The sequence below is a fragment of the Bombina bombina genome, chromosome 6 (assembly GCF_027579735.1).
Source record: "Bombina bombina isolate aBomBom1 chromosome 6, aBomBom1.pri, whole genome shotgun sequence".
Lineage (NCBI taxonomy): Eukaryota > Metazoa > Chordata > Amphibia > Anura > Bombinatoridae > Bombina > Bombina bombina.
In genome coordinates, this window is record NC_069504.1 from 148,612,561 (window position 1) to 148,634,290 (window position 21,730).

At 44.2% G+C, this 21,730-nt stretch overlaps 1 protein-coding gene across 1 annotated transcript in view; it reads right to left on the reverse strand.

Annotated features, from left to right (window-relative positions):
• MLC1 (modulator of VRAC current 1) overlaps nucleotides 1–21,730 on the reverse strand; it is a 188,060-nt gene that overhangs the window by 71,521 nt on the left and 94,809 nt on the right. The window lies entirely within an intron of this gene.

The following is a 21,730-nucleotide window of genomic DNA, read 5'->3' on the forward strand; positions in this document are numbered from 1 at the left end:
AACAGAGGCCTCATTCTTAAAGGCCCAAGTGGAAGCCACAGCTCTAGTGGAGTGAGCTGTAATTCTTTCAGGAGGCTGCTGTCCAGCAGTCTCATAGGCTAAACGTATTATGCTACGAAGCCAAAAAGAGAGAGAGGTAGCAGAAGCTTTTTGACCTCTCCTCTGTCCAGAATAAACGACAAACAGGGAAGAAGTTTGGCGAAAATCTTTAGTTGCCTGCAAGTAGAACTTGAGGGCACGAACTACATCCAGATTGTGTAGAAGACGTTCCTTCTTTGAAGAAGGATTTGGACACAAGGAGGGAACAACAATCTCTTGATTGATATTCCTGTTAGAGACAACCTTAGGTAAGAACCCAGGTTTAGTACGCAGAACTACCTTGTCTGAGTGAAAGATCAGATAAGGAGAATCACAATGTAGGGCTGATAACTCAGAGACTCTTCGAGCCGAGGAAATAGCCATTAAAAATAGAACTTTCCAAGATAACAATCTTATATCAATGGAATGAAGGGGTTCAAACGGAACACCCTGTAAAACGTTAAGAACTAAGTTTAAACTCCATGGCGGAGCAACAGTTTTAAACACAGGCTTGATCCTAGCTAAAGCCTGACAAAAGGCCTGGATGTCTGAATTTTCTGACAGACGCCTGTGTAACAAGATGGACAGAGCTGAGATCTGTCCCTTTAATGAGCTAGCCGATAAACCCTTTTCTAAACCTTCTTGTAGAAAAGACAATATCCTAGGAATCCTAACCTTACTCCAGGAGTAATCTTTGGATTCACACCAGTATAGGTATTTACGCCATATTTTATGGTAAATCTTTCTGGTAACAGGCTTCCTAGCCTGTATCAGGGTATCAATAACCGACTCAGAAAACCCACGTTTTGATAAAATCAAGCGTTCAATTTCCAAGCAGTCAGCTTCAGAGAAGTTAGACTTTGATGTTTGAATGGACCCTGAATCAGAAGGTCCTGTCTTAGAGGTAGAGACCACGGCGGACAGGATGACATGTCCACTAGATCTGCATACCAAGTCCTGCGCGGCCATGCAGGCGCTATTAGAATCACTGATGCTCTCTCCTGTTTGATTTTGGCAATCAATCGAGGAAGCAGCGGGAAGGGTGGAAACACATAAGCCATCCTGAAGTTCCAAGGTGCTGTCAAAGCATCTATCAGAACCGCTCCCGGATCCCTGGATCTGGATCCGTAGCGAGGAAGTTTGGCGTTCTGGCGAGACGCCATGAGATCTATCTCTGGTTTGCCCCAACGTCGAAGTATTTGGGCAAAGACCTCCGGATGAAGTTCCCACTCCCCCGGATGAAGAGTCTGGCGACTCAAGAAATCCGCCTCCCAGTTCTCCACTCCCGGGATGTGGATTGCTGACAGGTGGCAAGAGTGAGACTCTGCCCAGCGAATTATCTTTGATACTTCTATCATTGCTAGGGAGCTTCTTGTCCCTCCCTGATGGTTGATGTAAGCTACAGTCGTGATGTTGTCCGACTGAAACCTGATGAACCCCCGAGTCTTTAACTGGGGCCAAGCTAGAAGGGCATTGAGAACTGCTCTCAATTCCAGAATGTTTATTGGCAGGAGACTTTCCTCCTGACTCCATTGTCCCTGAGCCTTCAGAGAATTCCAGACAGCGCCCCAACCTAGAAGGCTGGCGTCTGTTGTTACAATTGTCCAGTCCGGCCTGCTGAAAGGCATCCCCCTGGACAGATGTGGCTGAGAAAGCCACCATAGAAGAGAGTTTCTGGTCTCTTGATCCAGATTCAGAGTGGGGGACAAATCTGAGTAATCCCCATTCCACTGACTCAGCATGCACAATTGCAGCGGTCTGAGATGTAGGCGTGCAAAGGGAACTATGTCCATTGCTGCTACCATTAAGCCGATCACCTCCATGCATAGAGCTACTGACGGGAGTTGAATGGAATGAAGGACACGGCATGCATTTAGAAGCTTTGTTAATCTGTCTTCTGTCAGATAAATCTTCATTTCTACGGAATCTATAAGAGTCCCCAAGAATGGAACCCTTGTGAGAGGCAAGAGAGAACTCTTCTTTTCGTTCACTTTCCATCCATGCGACCTTAGAAATGCCAGAACTAACTCTGTATGAGACTTGGCAGTTTGAAAGCTTGAAGCTTGTATCAGAATGTCGTCTAGGTACGGAGCTACCGAAATTCCTCGCGGTCTCAGAACCGCCAGAAGGGCACCCAGAACCTTTGTGAAGATTCTTGGAGCCGTAGCCAATCCGAATGGAAGAGCTACAAACTGGTAATGCCTGTCTAAGAAGGCAAACCTTAGATACCGGTAATGATCTTTGTGAATCGGTATGTGAAGGTAAGCATCCTTTAAATCCACTGTGGTCATGTACTGACCCTTTTGGATCATGGGTAAGATTGTCCGAATAGTTTCCATTTTGAACGATGGAACTCTTAGGAATTTGTTTAGGATCTTTAAATCCAAGATTGGCCTGAAAGTTCCCTCTTTTTTGGGAACCACAAACAGGTTTGAGTAAAACCCTTGTCCTTGTTCCGACCGCGGAACCGGATGGATCACTCCCATTAATAATAGATCTTGTACACAGCGTAGAAACGCGTCTTTCTTTATTTGGTTTGTTGACAACCTTGACAGATGAAATCTCCCTCGTGGGGGAGATAATTTGAAGTCTAGAAGGTATCCCTGAGATATGATCTCTAGCGCCCAGGGATCCTGGACATCTCTTGCCCAAGCCTGGGCGAAGAGAGAGAGTCTGCCCCCCACTAGATCCGGTCCCGGATCGGGGGCCCTCGGTTCATGCTGTCTTAGGGGCAGCAGCAGGTTTTCTGGCCTGCTTGCCCTTATTCCAGGACTGGTTAGGTTTCCAGCCTTGTCTGTAACGAGCAACAGCTCCTTCCTGTTTTGGTGCAGTGGAAGTTGATGCTGCACCTGCTTTGAAATTCCGAAAGGGACGAAAATTAGACTGTCTAGCTTTAGCTTTGGCTTTGTCTTGAGGTAGAGCGTGGCCCTTACCTCCTGTAATGTCAGCGATAATTTCTTTCAAACCGGGCCCAAATAAAGTTTGCCCCTTGAAAGGTATATTAAGTAATTTGGACTTAGAAGTTACATCAGCCGACCAGGATTTTAGCCACAGCGCCCTACGTGCCTGAATGGCGAATCCTGAATTCTTAGCCGTAAGTTTGGTTAAATGTACTACGGCCTCCGAAACGAATGAATTAGCTAGTTTAAGGCCTCTAAGCCTGTCCGTAATGTCGTCCAGCGTAGCGGAACTAAGGTTCTCTTCCAGAGACTCAATCCAAAATGCTGCCGCAGCCGTAATCGGCGCGATGCATGCAAGGGGTTGCAATATCAAACCTTGTTGAACAAACATTTTCTTAAGGTAACCCTCTAATTTTTTATCCATAGGATCTGAAAAAGCACAGCTATCCTCCACCGGGATAGTGGTGCGCTTAGCTAAAGTAGAAACTGCTCCCTCCACCTTAGGGACCGTTTGCCATAAGTCCCGTGTGGTGGCGTCTATTGGAAACATCTTTCTAAATATTGGAGGGGGTGAGAACGGCACACCGGGTCTATCCCACTCCTTAGTAACAATTTCAGTTAATCTCTTAGGTATAGGAAAAACGTCAGTACTCGCCGGGTACCGCAAAGTATTTATCCAACCTACACATTTTCTCTGGTATTGCAACAGTGTTACAATCGTTAAGAGCCGCTAAGACCTCCCCTAGTAATACACGGAGGTTTTCCAATTTAAATTTAAAATTTGAAATATCTGAATCCAATCTGCTTGGATCAGAACCGTCACCTACAGAATGAAGCTCTCCGTCCTCATGCTCTGCAAGCTGTGACGCAGTATCAGACATGGCCCTAGAATTATCAGCGCACTCTGTTCTCACCCCAGAGTGATCACGCTTGCCTCTTAGTTCTGGTAACTTAGCCAAAACTTCAGTCATAACAGTAGCCATATCTTGTAATGTTATCTGTAATGGCTGCCCAGATGTACTAGGCGCCATAATATCACGCACCTCCCGGGCGGGAGACGCAGGTACTGACACGTGAGGCGAGTTAGACGGCATAACTCTCCCCTCGCTGTTTGGTGAAATTTGTTCAATTTGTACAGATTGGCTTTTATTTAAAGTAGCATCAATACAGTTAGTACATAAATTTCTATTGGGCTCCACCTTGGCATTGGAACAAATGACACAGGTATCTTCCTCTGAATCAGACATGTTTAACACACTAGCAATAAACATGCAACTTGGTTACAATCTTATTTAACAAAAACGTACTGTGCCTCAAAGAAGCACTAAACGATTAAATGACAGTTGAAATAATGAACTGAAAAACAGTTATAGCATCACTCTTTAAAAACAACATAACTTGTTAGCAAAGGCTTGTTCCCATTAGTAAAGCAACACTAATTAAATTTTAAACATAAAAATCACAGAGCAACGTTTTAAAACACAGTCACTATATAAATCTCACAGCTCTGCTGAGAGAATCTACTTCCCTTCAAAGAAGTTTGAAGACCCCTGAGTTCTGTTAGAGATGAACCGGATCATGCAGAAAATATAAGTGTAACTGACTGGAAATTTTTGATGCGTAGCAAAGAGCGCCAAAAACGGCCCCTCCCCCTCACACACAGCAGTGAGAGAGAAACGAAACTGTCATAATCAAAACAAGCAAACTGCCAAGTGGAAAAATAATGCCCAAATATTTATTCACTCAGTACCTCAGAAATGCAAACGATTCTACATTCCAGCAAAAACGTTTAACATGAATTAAATACCTATTAAAAGGTTTAATGTATTTTTACAGAGTAATTCCGGTGAAATACCATCCCCAGAACACTGAAGTGTAGAGTATACATACATGTCATTATAACGGTATAGCAGGATTTTCTCATCAATTCCATTCAGAAAATAAAAACTGCTACATACCTCAATGCAGATTCAACTGCCCGCTGTCCCCTGATCTGAAGCTTTTACCTCCCTCAGATGGCCGAGAAACAGCAATATGATCTTAACTACTCCGGTTAAAATCATAAGAAAAACTCTGGTAGATTCTTCTTCAAACTCTGCCAGAGAAGTAATAACACGCTCCGGTGCTATTGTAAAATAACAAACTTTTGATTGAAGTTATAAAAACTAAGTATAATCACCATAGTCCTCTCACACCTCCTATCTAGTCTTTGGGTGCAAGAGAATGACTGGAGGTGACGTAGAGGGGAGGAGCTATATAGCAACTCTGCTGGGTGAATCCTCTTGCACTTCCTGTAGGGGAGCAGATAATATCCCAGAAGTAATGATGACCCGTGGACTGATCACACATAACAGAAGAAATAAACTTAGCAAATAACTATTTTTGATAATGGCAAGAAAGAGAGATCACTGAAGAACTATATCCAGTGATAAAAAATGAAATTTATGCTTACCTGATAAATTTGTTTCTTTCTTGACACAGTGAGTCCACGGATCATCATAATTACTATTGGGAATATCACTCCTGATCAGCAGGAGGAGGCAAAGAGCACCACAGCAAAGCTGTTAAATACCACTCCCCTTACCCTTACCGGTGTGTCCGGTCCACGGCGTCATCCTTACTTGTGGGATATTCTCTTCCCCAACAGGAAATGGCAAAGAGCCCAGCAAAGCTGGTCACATGATCCCTCCTAGGCTCCGCCTACCCCAGTCATTCGACCGACGTACAGGAGGAAATATGCATAGGAGAAACCATATGATACCGTGGTGACTGTAGTTAGAAAAAATAATTCAACAGACCTGATTAAAAAAAACCAGGGCGGGCCGTGGACCGGACACACCGTTGGAGAAAGTAATTTATCAGGTAAACATAAATTCTGTTTTCTCCAACATAGGTGTGTCCGGTCCACGGCGTCATCCTTACTTGTGGGAACCAATACCAAAGCTTTAGGACACGGATGAAGGGAGGGAGCAAATCAGGTCACCTAAATGGAAGGCACCACGGCTTGCAAAACCTTTCTCCCAAAAATAGCCTCAGAAGAAGCAAAAGTATCAAATTTGTAAAATTTGGCAAAAGTGTGCAGTGAAGACCAAGTCGCTGCCTTACATATCTGATCAACAGAAGACTCGTTCTTGAAGGCCCATGTGGAAGCCACAGCCCTAGTGGAATGAGCTGTGATTCTTTCAGGAGGCTGCCGTCCGGCAGTCTCATAAGCCAATCGGATAATGCTTTTAAGCCAAAAAGAAAGAGAGGTAGAAGTTGCTTTTTGACCTCTCCTTTTACCAGAATAAACAACAAACAAAGAAGATGTTTGTCTGAAATCTTTAGTGGCCTCTAAATAGAATTTTAGAGCACGGACTACGTCCAAATTGTGTAACAAACGTTCCTTCTTTGAAACTGGATTCGGACACAAAGAAGGTACAACTATCTCCTGGTTAATATTTTTGTTGGAAACAACTTTCGGAAGAAAACCAGGCTTAGTACGCAAAACCACCTTATCTGCATGGAACACCAGATAGGGCGGAGAACACTGCAGAGCAGATAACTCAGAAACTCTTCTAGCAGAAGAAATTGCAACCAAAAACAAAACTTTCCAAGATAATAACTTAATATCTACGGAATGTAAGGGTTCAAACGGAACCCCTTGAAGAACTGAAAGAACTAGATTAAGACTCCAGGGAGGAGTCAAAGGTCTGTAAACAGGCTTGATTCTAACCAGAGCCTGAACAAACGCTTGAACGTCTGGCACAGCTGCCAGCCTTTTGTGAAGTAAAACAGATAACGCAGAGATCTGTCCCTTCAGAGAACTTGCAGATAATCCTTTCTCCAAACCTTCTTGTAGAAAGGATAGAATCTTAGGAATTTTTATCTTGTTCCATGGGAATCCTTTAGATTCACACCAACAGATATATTTTTTCCATATCTTATGGTAAATTTTTCTAGTTACAGGCTTTCTAGCCTGAATCAGAGTATCTATTACAGAATCTGAAAACCCACGCTTTGATAAAATCAAGCGTTCAATCTCCAAGCAGTCAGTTGGAGGTAAACCAGATTCGGATGTTCGAATGGACCTTGAACAAGAAGGTCCTGTCTCAAAGGTAGCTTCCATGGTGGAGCCGATGACATATTCACCAGGTCTGCATACCAAGTCCTGCGTGGCCACGCAGGAGCTATCAAGAACACCGAAGCCCTCTCCTGATTGATCCTGGCTACCAGCCTGGGAATGAGAGGAAACGGTGGGAATACATAAGCTAGGTTGAAGGTCCAAGGTGCTACTAGTGCATCTACTAGAGTCGCCTTGGGATCCCTGGATCTGGACCCGTAACAAGGAACCTTGAAGTTCTGACGAGAGGCCATCAGATCCATGTCTGGAATGCCCCATAATCGAGTTATTTGGGCAAAGATTTCCGGATGGAGTTCCCACTCCCCCGGATGGAATGTCTGACGACTCAGAAAATCCGCTTCCCAATTTTCCACTCCTGGGATGTGGATTGCAGACAAGTGGCAGGAGTGATCCTCCGCCCATTGAATTATCTTGGTCACTTCCTCCATCGCCAGGGAACTCCTTGTTCCCCCCTGATGGTTGATATATGCAACTGTCGTCATGTTGTCTGATTGAAACCTTATGAATTTGGCCTTTGCTAGATGAGGCCAAGCTTTGAGAGCATTGAATATCGCTCTCAGTTCCAGAATGTTTATCGGGAGAAGAGATTCTTCCCGAGACCATAGACCCTGAGCTTTCAGGGGTTCCCAGACCGCGCCCCAGCTCACCAGACTGGCGTCGGTCGTGACAATGACCCACTCTGGTCTGCGGAAGCTCATTCCCTGTGACAGGTTGTCCAGGATCAGCCACCAACGGAGTGAATCTCTGGTCCTTTGATCTACTTGAATCGTCGGAGACAAGTCTGTATAATCCCCATTCCACTGTCTGAGCATGCACAGTTGTAATGGTCTTAGATGAATTCGTGCAAAAGGAACTATGTCCATTGCTGCAACCATCAATCCTATTACTCCCATGCACTGCGCTATGGAAGGACGAAGAACAGAATGAAGTACTTGACAAGAGCTTAGAAGTTTTGATTTTCTGACCTCTGTCAGAAAAATCCTCATTTCTAAGGAGTCTATTATTGTTCCCAAGAAGGGAACTCTTGTTGACGGGGAAAGAGAACTTTTTTTCTATGTTCACTTTCCATCCGTGAGATCTGAGAAAGGCTAGGATGATGTCCGTATGAGCCTTTGCTTTTGACAGAGACGACGCTTGAATCAGGATGTCGTCCAAGTACAGTACTACTGCAATGCCCCATGGTCTTAGAACCGCTAGAAGGGACCCTAGTACCTTTGTGAAAATTCTCGGAGCAGTGGCTAATCCGAATGGAAGTGCCACAAACTGGTAATGCTTGTCCAGAAAAGCGAACCTTAGGAACTGATGATGTTCCTTGTGGATAGGAATATGTAGGTACGCATCCTTTAAATCCACCGTGGTCATAAATTGACCTTCCTGGATGGTAGGAAGGATCGTTCGAATGGTTTCCATTTTGAACGATGGAACCCTGAGAAATTTGTTTAGGATCTTGAGATCTAAAATTGGTCTGAATGTTCCCTCTTTTTTGGGAACTATGAACAGGTTGGAGTAAAACCCCATCCCTTGTTCTCCTATTGGAACTGGATGAATTACTCCCATCTTTAACAGGTCTTCTACACAATGTAAGAATGCCTGTCTTTTTATTTGGTTTGAAGATAATTGAGACCTGTGGAACCTTCCCCTTGGGGGTAGTTCCTTGAATTCCAGGAGATAACCTTGAGAAACTATTTCTAGTGCCCAAGGATCCTGAACATCTCTTGCCCAGGCCTGAGCAAAGAGAGAAAGTCTGCCCCCCACCAGATCCGGTCCCGGATCGGGGGCCATCCCTTCATGCTGTTTTGGTAGCAGTGGCAGGCTTCTTGGCCTGCTTACCCTTGTTCCAGCCTTGAATCGGTCTCCAGGCTGGTTTGGGTTGAGAAGTATTACCCTCTTGCTTAGAGGATGTAGAAGTAGCGGCTGGTCCGTTTCTGCGAAAGGGACGAAAATTAGGCTTATTTTTAGCCTTAAAAGACCTATCCTGAGGAAGGGCGTGGCCCTTTCCCCCGGTGATGTCTGAAATAATCTCTTTCAAATCAGGACCAAACAGTGTTTTACCCTTGAAAGGGATGTTAAGCAATTTTGTCTTGGAAGACACTATCCGCTGACCAAGACTTTAGCCAAAGCGCTCTGCGCGCCACGATAGCAAACCCTGAATTTTTCGCCGCTAATCTAGCTAATTGCAAAGCGGCATCTAGAATAAAAGAGTTAGCCAATTTAAGTGCTTGAACTCTGTCCATAACCTCCTCATACGAAGATTCTTTATTGAGCGACTTTTCTAGTTCTTCGAACCAGAAACACGCTGCCGTAGTGACAGGAACAATGCATGAAATTGGTTGTAGAAGGTAACCTTGCTGAACAAACATCTTTTTAAGCAAACCCTCTAGTTTTTTATCCATAGGATCTTTGAAAGCACAACTATCTTCTATGGGAATAGTAGTGCGTTTGTTTAGAGTAGAGACCGCCCCCTCGACCTTAGGGACTGTCTGCCATAAGTCCTTTCTGGGGTCGACTATAGGAAATAATTTCTTAAATATAGGGGGAGGAACAAAAGGTATGCCGGGCCTTTCCCACTCCTTATTTACTATGTCCGCCACCCGCTTGGGTATAGGAAAAGCATCGGGGGGCACCGGAACCTCTAGGAACTTGTCCATCTTACATAATTTCTCTGGAATGACCAAATTGTCACAATCATCCAGAGTAGATAATACCTCCTTAAGCAGTGCGCGGAGATGTTCTAATTTAAATTTAAATGTTACAACATCAGGTTCAGCTTGTTGAGAAATTTTTCCTGAATCTGAAATTTCTCCCTCAGACAAAACCTCCCTCCTGGCCCCTTCAGATTGGTGTGAGGGTAGGTCAGAAACGTTATCATCAGCGTCCTCTTGCTCTTCAGTGTTTAAAACAGAGCAATCGCGCTTTCTCTGATAAGTAGGCATTTTAGATAAAATATTAGCAATAGAATTATCCATAACAGCCGTTAATTGTTGCATGGTAATAAGTATTGGCGCACTAGATGTACTAGGGGCCTCTTGTGTGGGCAAAACTGGTGTAGACACAGAAGGGGATGATGCAGTACCATGCTTACTCCCCTCATTTGAAGAATCATCTTGGGCAATATTATTATCTGTGGCATCATTGTCCCTACCTTGTTTGGACACTATGTCACAATTATCACATATATTTAAATGGGGAGACACATTGGCTTTCATACATATAGAACATCGCTTATCTGATGGTTCAGACATGTTAAACAGGCTTAAACTTGTCAACAAAGCACAAAAAACGTTTTAAAATAAAACCGTTACTGTCACTTTAAATTTTAAACAGAACACACTTTATTACTGAATATGCGAAAAAGCATGAAGGAATTGTTCAAATTCACCAAAATTTCACCACAGTGTCTTAAAGCCTTAAAAGTATTGCACACCAAATTTGAAAGCTTTAACCCTTAAAATAACGGAACCGGAGCCGTTTTTACATTTAACCCCTATACAGTCCCAGGTATCTGCTTTGCTGAGACCCAACCAAGCCCAGAGGGGAATACGATACCAAATGACGCCTTCTATAAGCTTTTTCAGTGGTTCTTAGCTCCTCACACATGCATCTGCATGCCTTGCTTTCCAAAAACAACTGTGCATTAGTGGCGCGAAAATGAGGCTCTGCCTATGACTAGAGAAGGCCCCCATCTGAAAAAGGTGTCCATACAGTGCCTGCCGTTTTTTAACAACAATCCCCAAGATTATAATAACTATAAAGAGTTATAATCTGCCAAATATGCTTAGCAAAGTAATCGTTTTAGCCCAGAAAAATGTCTACCAGTTTTTTAAGCCCTTATAAAGCCCTTTATTCTTTTACTTAATCTAACAAAATGGCTTACCGGTCCCCATAGGGAAAATGACAGCCTTCCAGCATTACAAAGTCTTGTTAGAAATGTGGCCAGTCATACCTCAGGCAGAAAAGTCTGCCAACTGCTTCCCCCAACTGAAGTTACTTCATCTCAACAGTCCTGTGTGGAAACAGCAATCGATTTTAGTAACGTTTGCTAAAATCATCTTCCTCTTACAAACAGAAATCTTCATCTCTTTTCTGTTTCAGAGTAAATAGTACATACCAGCACTATTTTAAAATAACAAACACTTGATTGAAGAATAAAAACTACATTTAAACACCAAAAAACTCTTAACCATCTCCGTGGAGATGTTGCCGGTGCAACGGCAAAGAGAATGACTGGGGTAGGCGGAGCCTAGGAGGGATCATGTGACCAGCTTTGCTGGGCTCTTTGCCATTTCCTGTTGGGGAAGAGAATATCCCACAAGTAAGGATGATGCCGTGGACCGGACACACCTATGTTGGAGAAAACCATCTTTCGATTTAAAAATCGGCTCATCTTTGTATGGGACTTTGCACTTGAATACATTTGGACTTTTTAGGTATTCTTTGATACAGATGTTGTTTTTAATACCTTACTTATATTATTAATATTATTGTAATTATTGTTTACATGCATTTGATTTTGATTTTTTAGGTTTGTTCTATATAACCAGATTGAGTATTTTTAATCGCTACAATCATTTTACCATCACTATACACCCTTTTTAGATTTGTATAGGAGTTTTTTAGTTGAATAGCGCTGATATATCATTTTGTGTTTATAATATCCAAAGAATGCATAGGCTCAAATGGAGCGTGTTTAAGAACACTCAAAACTAAATTAAGACTCCAAGGAGGAGACAAAAACTTAACCATAGGCCGGATTCTAACCAAAGCCTGACAAAAAGACTGAACGTTTGGTACATCCCCCAGACGTTTATGTAACAAAATAGATAAAGAAGAAATGTTACCCTTCAGGGTACTAGCAGATAAACCCTTCTCCAGACCCCCCTGGAGAAAAGCCAAAATTCTAGGAATCCTGACTCTACTCCAAGAGTAGCCCTGACAGAAAAAACATGCTTAGATAGAATCAAGCATTCAATCTCCAAGCAGTCAGTTTCAGAGAAACGAGATTTGGATGAAGGAAGGGACCCTGAAGCAGAAGGCCCTTCCTCAACGGAAGACTCCAAAGTGGAAAGGATGACATCTCCACCAGATCTGCATACCAGATCCTGCGAGGCCACGCCGGTGCAATGAGAATTACCAACGTTCTCTCCTGTCGGATACAAGCAATAACTCGAGGAAGAAGAGCAAACGGAGGAAACATGTATGCCAGACTGAACTCCCAAGGAACTTCTAGAGCATCTACTAGAACCACTTGAGGATCCCTTGACCTCAAACCGTACTTCGGAAGCTTGGCATTGTGACGAGATGCCATAAGATCCAACTCCGGTTGACCCCACCTGAGAATCAAACTGGAAAACACCTCCGGATGAAGCTCCCACTCCCCCGGATGAAAAGACTGTCTGCTTAGAAAATCCGTTTCACAATTGTCCACCCATGGAATGTGGATCGCAGACAGACAACAATTGTGAGCCTCTGCCCACTGAATAATTCTGGCTACTTCTTTCATCGCCAATGAACTCATAGTTCCTCCCTGATAATTGATGTAAGCCACGGACGCTATATTGTCCGACTGAAATCTGATAAACTGGGTTGAAGCTAACTAAGGCCAGGCCAGAAGAGCATTGAAGATTGCCCTCAGCTCTAAGACATTTATAGGAAGAACCGATTCCTCCCGAGTCCACAAACCCTGAGCCTTCAACGAACCCCATATAGCTCCCCAACCCAGCACACTGGCATCCGTGGTCACAATCACCCAGAAAGGCCTGCGAAAACAGGTTTCCTTGGAGAGAAGATCCTGAGACAACCACCATGGAAGAGAATCTCTTGCAGCCTGATCTAGAACAATCTTTGGAGATAGATCCGTATAATCTCCGTTCCACTGTCTCAGCATGCATAACTGCAGATGTCTTGGATGGAATCGAGCAAACGGAATGATGTCCATGACTGAGACCATTAGACCAATAACCTCCATACACTGGGTCACTGACGGCCGAGGGGAGGACTGAAGAGCCAGACATGAATTTTACACTTTTTGGACTTCCTTGCTTCTCTCAAAAAGATTTTAATTTCCAGAGAATCTATAATGGTTCCCAAGAATACCACTCTTGTAGCCGGAATCAAGGAACTTTTTCCTAAATTCGCCTTCCAACCATGGGAGTGCAGAAAAGACAACAGCAACTCCGTGTGGGAGTCTGTTAGATGAAAAGATGGCGCTTGAACTAGAATGTCATCCAGATAAGGAGCTACCACAACCCCCTGCAATCTGAGAACTGCCAACAACGCACCCAGAACCTTTGAAAACACCTTGGGAGCTGTTGCAATACCAAAAGGAAGAGCCACAACTGAAAATGCTTGTCTAGGAAAGCAAACCTCAGAAACTTGTGATGATCCTTGTGAATCGGAATATGCAGCTATGCATCCTTTAGATCTACTGTAGTCATTAACTGACCCTCTTGAACCAGAGGAAGAATTGACCGAATAGTTTCCATCTTGAAAGGCGGAACTCTGAGAAACTTGTTTACACACTTGAGATCCAGGATGGGTCTGAAAGTTCCCTTCTTTTTGGGAATGATAAACAGATTGGAATAAAAACCTAGTCCCTGCTCCTGAACTGGAACAGAAACGATCACTCCCATGTCGGAAAGATCCTGAACACAACTTAAGAATGCCTCTCCTTTTATCTGGTCTACAGATAACCTTGATAGATGAAACCTGCCCCTGGGAGGAAAATTCCTGAACTCCAGCCTGTATCCCTGGGACACAATATCTATCACCCAGGGATCTGGAACATCCCTTACCCAGGCTTGAGCGAACAAAGACAGTCTGCCCCCACACAATCCATTCCCAGATCGTGGGCAGACCCTTCATGCTGACTTTAAGTCAGCGTCAGGCTTCTTAGATTGCTTCCCCTTGTTCCATGACTTATTATGTATCCAAGAAGGCTTAGACTGATCCTGTTTGGAAGAGGAAGAGAAAGACTTAGCAGAGAAGTTATGAAAGGAACCAAAATTACTCTGACGACTCTTCTGCTTATTTCTCTTATCCTGAGGAAGAGAATTCCCCTTCCCACAAGTAATATCAGAAATAATTTCAGCCAAACCAGGCCCAAACAAAGTCTTCCCTTTGTAAGTGTCAGGGTGCCAGGAATCAGACAAGAAGTGCAAAAATAATCACATCTTTATTCATAGCAAAAAATAATAAAAAGTCCACAAGTCAAATAACAAGCCAGGAGTCAAAACCAGAGCTGGTAGTCAGACGAGCCGAGTCAGGAGCCAAAGCGAATAGTCAGACAAGCTGGAATCAGGAACAAGGAAAACAGCAGAGTCAGGAACAAGCCAGGGATCAGGAACCAGGAAGACCGTCAGGCAGCCAGGTAATACACAGGAACTCTCACAAACAGGTCTGAGACAACGCAAAGGCAAAGCATACTGAACAGAGGCCCTTTAAATAATAAGTGATGACATCACTATTCTGAGTCTGCATCCTGTCTCACATGGATGATGCACACCAGTCTGGCCATAAAAGGAAGTGTAGGAAATGAGCAGCATCCCCCACAATGCACCATAGTCAGGAAGAGAGGTGAGTAAAATAGCTGCCAGCAGCACAAGGCAAACAACAGGGAAAAAACCCTGACAGTACCCTCCCCTCAACGACCCCCTCCCCCGCGGGAGGACAAAAGGCTTATTGGGGAAACGGGCATGGAAGGCACGGAGGAGGGCGGGAGCATGAACATCAGAGGAGGGAACCCAAGAACGTTCCTCCGGACCATAGCCCCTCCAGTGAACCAAATACTGTACACGGCCCCTGGACATACGAGAGTCAATAATGCTGCTGACCTCATACTCCTCATGGTTGTCAACAAAGATAGGACGGGGACGAGGCAACACAGTGGTAAACCGATTACAAACCAATGGTTTCAAGAGGGAGACATGAAAAACATTGGAGATGCGCATAGCAGGAGGAAGGTCAAGAGTGCAGGCCACAGGATTAACCCGTCAGAATATTCGAAAAGGACCAACATAACGGGGAGCCAATTTATTGGAAGGCACACAAAGGTTCAAGTTGTGGGAGGTCAGCCAAACTCTCTCACCAACCTGGTAGGAAGGTGCGGGCAGACGCCTACGATCAGCCTGGAACTTTTGTCGCTGCATAGGACGATGAAGGCAATCCTGAATCTGCACCCAAGTGGAACGGAGTTGCTGGAGATGCTCCTCCAAAGCCGGAATACCCTGAGACATGAATGAATCGGGCAACAAGGATGGTTGAAACCCATAATTCGCCATGAATGGGGATAACTTGGAGGAAGCATTAATAGCACTATTACGAGCAAACTCTGCCCAAGGTAACAGTTCAGACCAATTATTGTGGTGATCTGAGACATAGCAATGGAGGAACTGTTCCAGAGCTTGATTAGACCGTTCCACAGCCCCATTGGATTGAGGGTGATATGCAGAGGAGAAGGAAAGCTGGATCCCCATTTGAGCACAAAAGGAACGCCAAAATCTGGAGACTAACTGGCTACCCCGATCCGACACTATCTCCTTGGGTAACCCATGTAAACGGAAGACCTCCCAGGCAAAAATTGAAGCAAGCTCCTGAGCGGTAGGCAGCTTCATCAAGGGAATGCAATGTGACATTTTAGAAAAACGGTCAACCCCCATAAGGATAACAGTATTGCCATTGGAAACAGGGAGCTCAACAATGAAGTCCATGGAAAGATGTGTCCAAGGACGCTCACCATTAGCAATAGGTTGAAGAAGACCCACAGGAAGACGTTGAGGAGTCTTATTCTGTGCACAAACTGAGCAGGAGGCAACATACGCAGCAATATCAGAACTAAGACCTGGCCACCAGAATTGTCGAGTGACAGACCAAATCATTTGGTTCTTGCCTGGGTGACCTGCGGCTTTAGGATAGTGGTAAGTGTGCAAAAGTTTAGTTTGAAGATTCTCAGGAACAAAACACTTACCACTAGGTTTCTCAGGAGGTGCATTGGTTTGTGCAGCCAGGATCTCCTCCCCCAAGGGAGAAGTCAAATTAGTACATATGGTAGCCAAAATATGGTCAGGAGGTATAACAGGAGTAGGTACGGACTCCTCCTTGGACAGAGGTGAAAATTGTCGAGAGAGGGCATCAGTCCTAATATTCTTACTACCAGGCAGGTAGGAGACCACATAATTAAACCGAGACAAAAATAGCACCCATCTGGCCTGTCGGGGCGACAAACGTTTTGCTTCAAATAGATAAGTAAAATTCTTGTGGTCAGTAAGAAGTAAGAAGAGTACCCTCGAGAAGATGCCTCCATTCCTTGAGTGCCAAAATTATGGCCAGTAATTCCCTGTCGCCAATTTCATAATTGCACTCCGCTGGAGACAATTTCTTAGAGAAGAAGCCACACGGATGCAAGGAACCGTCAGGCGTAGGACGTTGAGACAACAGGGCACCTACTATCAAAGGCCTTAATGGCAGTAGGTGACCAATGGAGTGGATCATTCTCTTTACGGGTCATGTCTGTGATAGGTTTGACCAAGGAAGAAAAGTTTTTAATAAACTTTCTATAGTAATTGGCGAACCCAAAAAAACATTGAATAGACTGAAGACCAACTGGGCGAGGCCACTCCAGAACTGCAGATAACTTGTCAGGATCCATGGAGAACCCTGAAACGGAGATAACATAACCTAGGAAGGTTACTTGAGTCTGATGGAACTCACATTTCTCGAGTTTAAAAAACAGGCCTTTCTCACATAGTCTCTGAAGAACCTGTGTAACATCAGAACGATGAGCCTCAAGTGTGGGTGAGTGTATGAGGATGTCGTCTAAGTACACCCCAACACACTGTTGCAACATATCTCGTAGGACATCATTAATAAATTCCTGATAAACAGCAGGAGCATTACATTGGCCAAAGGGCATTACAAGATACTCATAATGCCCGCTCCTGGTGTTAAATGCTGTTTTCCATTCGTGACCCTCCTTAATCCTAACGAGATTGTACGCTCCTCTCAAATCAAGTTTAGTAATGACCTAGCTCCCTTGAGGCGGTCAAAGAGTTCCGTAATGAGCGGAATAGGGTAAGCATTCTTAATGGTAAGACGATTAAGACCCCTATAATTGATTCCCCGCGACAAAGCATCGGCAACATACTCCTCCATAGCACAGTTCTCTGCAACAGACAGAGGGTACACCCGGCCCTGAGGAGGAATGGCTCCGGGTTGCAGGTCTATGGCACAATCGTAAGACCGGTGAGGAGGCAACGTACCAGCACGCACCTTGTCAAACACGTCTAGGAACTCTCGGTACTGCTCTGGCAATTGAGATACCGAAGAAGTTCACAAGACTTTAACTGGTTTCCGAAGACAAGTGAAAATACATTGCGGGGACCACGACAAAATTTCAGACCTGCGCCAGTCGAGACTGGGATTGTGCTTTTGGAGCCAGGGATAACCCAAAACAACCGGAAAATGCGGAGAGTTTATCACCTGGAACTGGAGGGTTTCAAAATGGATAGCCCCAACAGCCATGGACAATGGAGCAGTTTCGTGAGTAACGAGTGCGGGCTGAAGGGGCCTGCCATCAATGGCCTCAATAGCAAGCGGTACGGACCGAGGCAAAACAGGAATGGAGTGCTTTGATACAAAAGCACTGTCAATGAAATAGCCCGCAGCACCGGAGTCAACAAGAGCCTGAGTGACTATGGAGGAGTCCACCCAGGAAAGGACAACTGTGACAAAAGGTTTCTCCTTAAGCGGTTCCGGGGACGAGGATAAACCACCCAAGGTCTGCCCCTGCCAGGACCTTAGGTGTGAGCATTTCCCAGCCGTGTAGGACAAGACTTCAAAAGGTGGCCCTGTAACCCACAATAGAGGCAGAGCCCCTCCCTCCTCCTAAAGGCCCTCTCCGCCGCGGTGAGATGCGTGAATCCCAACTGCATTGGCTCAGCAGTACCTGGTACCTGGTGACTCGGGACCAGGAGGCATGGGAGGAGAGGGAGGCATGGGTGGGAACGAACACGTAGGAGACAACGGAACAGGAGGCTTCCGCAAGCGCTCCTTGAAAGAGGGCCTCTCTCTGAGTCTGATGTCAATTATGATCAAAAAAGACACCAATGCCTCAAGATCGTCTGGTAAATCTCTGGTAGCAACTTTGTTTTTAATCGCATCAGAGAGCCCATGAAAGAAGGTGGCAACAAGGGCTTCATTGTTCCAACGTACCTCTGCGGGAAGCGTACAGAACTCAATAGCATACTGAGCAACAGATCTTGTACCTTGCTGAATGGACAATTAGCAGCAGAGGAGGAGCGAGCCGGAACATCAAATACCCTTCAAAAGGAGGCCACAAATTCAGGGTAATTTGAAATCACAGGTTTATTAATCTCCCACAAGGGATTAGCCCAGGCAAGAGCTGTGTCAGAGAGTAACGAGATGAGAAATCCCACCTTAGCTCTGTCAGAGGGAAACGCCTGAGGTAACATCTCAAAGTAAATGCCCACCTGGTTCAAAAACCCTCTGCACTGAATAGGATTGCCTCCATATTGCTGAGGTAGAGGTGCAGAACCGGACATGCTCCTGGTAGGCATAGGTGCAGCAGCGGAAACAGAAGCAGCCATAACTTGCGGGACACTTTGGTCCAAATGTGCAGTGCAAGTCAGCAGGGTTTACAGGGCAAGTGCAAATTCATCCAAGCGGTGATCCTGTTCATCCATCCTGGAAATGATGGCAGGTAAAGGTGGATTATTAGCACCATCAGGATTCATGTCCTTTGCGTAATGTCAGGGTGCCAGGAATCAGACTGAGACGAGAAGTGCAAAAATAATCACACCTTTATTCATAGCAAAAAATAATAAAAAGTCCACAAGTCAAATAACAAGCCGGGAGTCAAAACCAGAGCTGGTAGTCAGATGAGCCGAGTCAGGAGCCAAAGCGAATAGTCAGACGAGCCGGAATCAGGAACAAGGAAAACAGCAGAGTCAGGAACAAGCCAGGGATCAGGAACCAGGAAGGACGTCAGACAGCCAGGTAATACACAGGAACTCTCACAAACAGGTCTGAGACAACGCAAAGGCAAAGGCAAAGCATACTGAACAGAGGCCCTTTAAATAATTTAATAATAATAAGTGATGACATCACAATTCTGAGACTGCATCCTGTCTCACATGGATGATGCACACCATTCTGGCCATAAAAGGAAGTGTAGAAAATGAGCAGCATTCCCCACAATGCACCATAGTCAGGAAGAGAGGTGAGTGAAATGGCTGCCAGCAGCACATGGCAAACAACAGGGAAAAAACCCTGACAGTAAGGAATCGATAAAAGCTTAGATTTGGATGATACATCCGCAGACCAGGACTTTAACCATAAAGTCCTGCGTGCCAAAACAGCAAAGCCAGAAATCTTTGCTCCTAACTTGACTACCTGCAAAGACGCGTCAGCAATAAAAGAATTGGCCAATTTTAAAGCCTTAATTCTATCCTGAATCTCCTCCAGAGAAGTCTGTTGAATAGAATCAGACAGTGCTTCTGGTGAATATAAATCCCCTTAAAGGGACAGTCTAGTATAAATGAAACTTTCATCATTCAGATAAGACTTTTAATTTTAATCAACTTTCCAATTTACTTTGATCATCAAATTTGCTTTTTTCTCTTGGTATTCTTAGTTGAAACTAAACCTAGGCAGACTCATATGCTAATTTCTAAGCCTTTGAGGGCTGCCTCTTATCACATGCTTTTTAAATCTCTTTTCAACACAAAGAGACAGAAAGTACATGTGGGCCATATAGATAACACTGTGTTCAGGCACAGGGGGTTATTTAAGATTTAGCACAAAACAATGCTAAATTTAAGACAATAGATAATAAACAGTCACATTCATGGGATCAGGGGGCTGGAAGAAGGTTCCTAGATACAAGGTAATCACAGAGGTAAAAAGTATATTAATATAACTGTGTTGGTTATGCAAAACTGGGGAATGGGTAATAAAGCGATTATCTTTTAAAACAATAAAAATGATATGGTAGACTGTCCCTTTAAGCAAAGCCTTCAACTTCTTATCCATGGGATCCTTAAAAGAACAACTATCCTCAATAGGAATAGTGGTCCTCTTAGCCAAAGTGGAAATAGCTCCCTCTACCTTAGGAACTGTCTGCCAAGATTCCTTAATAAAATCCACAATAGGAAACATCTTCCTAAAAATAGGAGAAGGGGAAAAAGGAATTCCAGGCTTCTCCCATTCCCAAGAAATAATCTCTGAAACCCGATCCGGAACAGGAAAAACTTCCGCCACAGAGGGAACATCAAAAAACATATTAAGCTTACTTGCCTTCTTGGGAGTAACTATGACCGTTGAATCAGAATCATCCAAGGTAGCTAAAACCTCCCTAAGTAACAAGGTGCTCCAACTTGAATCTTAAAGAAACCACTTCAGAATCAGCAGAAGGAATTACACTATCAGAGTCTGAAATTTCACCTTTAGACGCTACTGAAGAATCTTCTTCCTCAGATTTATGGGAAGAAACATGAGACATAACTCCAACAGAGTCATAAGCCTTAAACTTCCTTTTGCACTTCCCCTGCAAAGCAGGAAAAGCAGACAGAGTCTCAGATACAGCAGTGGATATGTGAGTTGCTATATCCTGCAATGATAAACCAACCTGAGACGAGACGCAGGGCATTGCATGATTAGAGGATTGAGATTGTGATGATTGGGGAGAAAGCTGCAGAACAGCTTGAACAGGAGACTCCTGAACAACATTCTCCTTAGAAAATGAAGGCTCTGAAACAAAAAGTATATCCCTATACTTTAATGTTCTCTCGATACATGAGGAACAGAAAGGGATAGGTGGCTCCACATTAGCATCAAGGCATAAATTGCAAGTAATAACTTACAGGTCCTCTTGATCCATCCTAACACAAAAAAGTAAAAATACAGCAGAATATCCAAAAAAAAAAAAGTTTCCCTTGTTTTATTAGCGTTACTGTCCCTTTAAAAAACGATAAACATAACACACAGAAAAATATCCAATAGAGTATAAAATTGACCCCTGCAGCACCTATGCACCTCAACAAGCCTTGCTAAGGTGCTTACCTGAACTCCCACGGACCGGAGTAATAAAAAACGTAGCAGAGATGATCTGGACTCTCCCACTGTTACCACCCGCTCTCCAGACTGACTGCACACGCACCAGCACCGGAGCCAACAGGTAAGACCTTTAAGTATATGAAACACTTCCTCCTAGAAACCGCGCATAAAACTCGCGCCGCAGAAGCCCCGCCCATCGTGGGCGTATGCAAACACCTCCCGGACGACAATACAAACAAACCGTCACCGGGAGGAATTAAAACTGCAAAATAAACTGTCAGTAGTCTACAGCTGAGAACAACACAGCCTCTCAAATAAGAACCAAACAGAATAATGAGCAAAATAAAAAGTGTAACAACACTCCCAAAACAGAGCCAAAAAACCACCTGCCAAACACATATGCCAGACTGTCCTTATAATAACAATTCCTCTCTCAGTGCCCCATAAAAAACTTACCACCATATAAAAAACCTGCACAAACGGGTTCACATCCCAAAAGTTATCCAAAAGTGCCAACCTTTTCTGAACACCCTCAGAAAAATAAAAAATAGCACTTACCTCC